The sequence below is a fragment of the Morone saxatilis genome, unplaced genomic scaffold (genome assembly GCF_004916995.1).
Source record: "Morone saxatilis isolate NCDOM2014 unplaced genomic scaffold, NCSU_SB_2.0 Contig19, whole genome shotgun sequence".
In the NCBI taxonomy this organism is placed as follows: Eukaryota; Metazoa; Chordata; class Actinopteri; family Moronidae; genus Morone; species Morone saxatilis.
Window position 1 is genome coordinate 11,482,946 of NW_023339751.1, and position 1,422 is coordinate 11,484,367.

Genomic DNA, 1,422 nt, shown 5'->3' on the forward strand with positions numbered 1-1,422 from the left:
CGACACCGAAAAAGGCGCGCAGAGCGGAGGCGGGACTTCCGACACGAAGCGAACGGGCCACAGGTTGGATTTGAAACTGGGCCGCTGCAGCAAGCACTCAGCTCCTGGGTACGATGGACACCAGCCTCTTCCAACCTAAGCTAAACCGGCACCCATGATTAATTGCTTTCTTGAATGCCCTGGCCCATTACACATCAATTGCTACAGATGAGTCAGCATGCACCAATACAGCGCACTGAACACTACAAACTGAAATGGAATCTTAGCCATCATCTCATTAATTTTATTATTTACACCTGCGCCATGTGTCCTGTGCCACACCTGTGCCATTTATACCTGTAACATGTCAAAATGTCTACAGTGAAAAAGGACTACTGTGTGTACATGATAAAAGATGGACCAAATTAGAGACCTTGAAGGTTCTTCAGCATGAGAACAAGAGTGACTCAGAAACATGTACAGCACATTTTTGAAATAGCTGCCGTTTGTGTGCAATCTGAAGCGGGTCATAGCTGTCCTTCAAATTCTAACAATGTGGGAGATAATGGGGCGATGATACAAAAGGGCTGCTGCTTGACCTGCAGGAGATGTCTGTGTCTGTGAGGTCAAATTTTCCAAGGATAAGCTCACATTACAGAATTGTGTGTTTGTGCCTTTGGTTCTTCTGCTCTTTCCAAGTAGCTTATGACACATCTTACAAGACATACAACGGGGTTGCAGTCAGGGCAATTTTCCAAGTCATGACAAGTTACAAAGAACTGCAAGCGAAGGATGTTGAAACTGATTCATGACCAGGATCAATGAGTGCATTTGTTTCCAGCCTAAAGAAAAGCTCTACTTTTTGTTGCTTCTTATTAATTGTCTCAATGGATGTATTATTTTATTGTGTTCTGTTTATTGGATCAAAAACAGGCCTATGTTAAAGGAGTTTTTATGAAGAGGAATGTTTTATGTTGTCCAGTATATGCTTGTTTCTCTGAAGATGTGAAGGGATAAATAAACAATGCATTACATTATCTTATCTTATCTTATGACAATAATTACTAAATTAACAGGGTGGCATAATGATTGTTTTGGTCACAACATGCAATTAAATGTTTGCGCTCTACAGATGCAACGTAGTAAGTGGTATGGACTCTATATGGAGGCACTTCCTTAAACAAGGGGGTACTTATACAAAATTGCAGGGTATTTTGGGACCACGTGGCTACGCCTACACAGGATGTCCCACGAGCGGTGACGTGAAGCGGTTCCAGTTAGCTCGCTCGTGCAGTGTGGTCCAGCACATGGGGGAAAGTTGGAGAAAAAGTTTCGAAGCGATGATGTTTTAACACAAAACTAGTTTGTGTAGCAAGTCGGCGTATCTGCCGGGCGTGTGTCGCTCAATTCCACAAATCCCTCTGTGACATAGCGTTTTTTTTT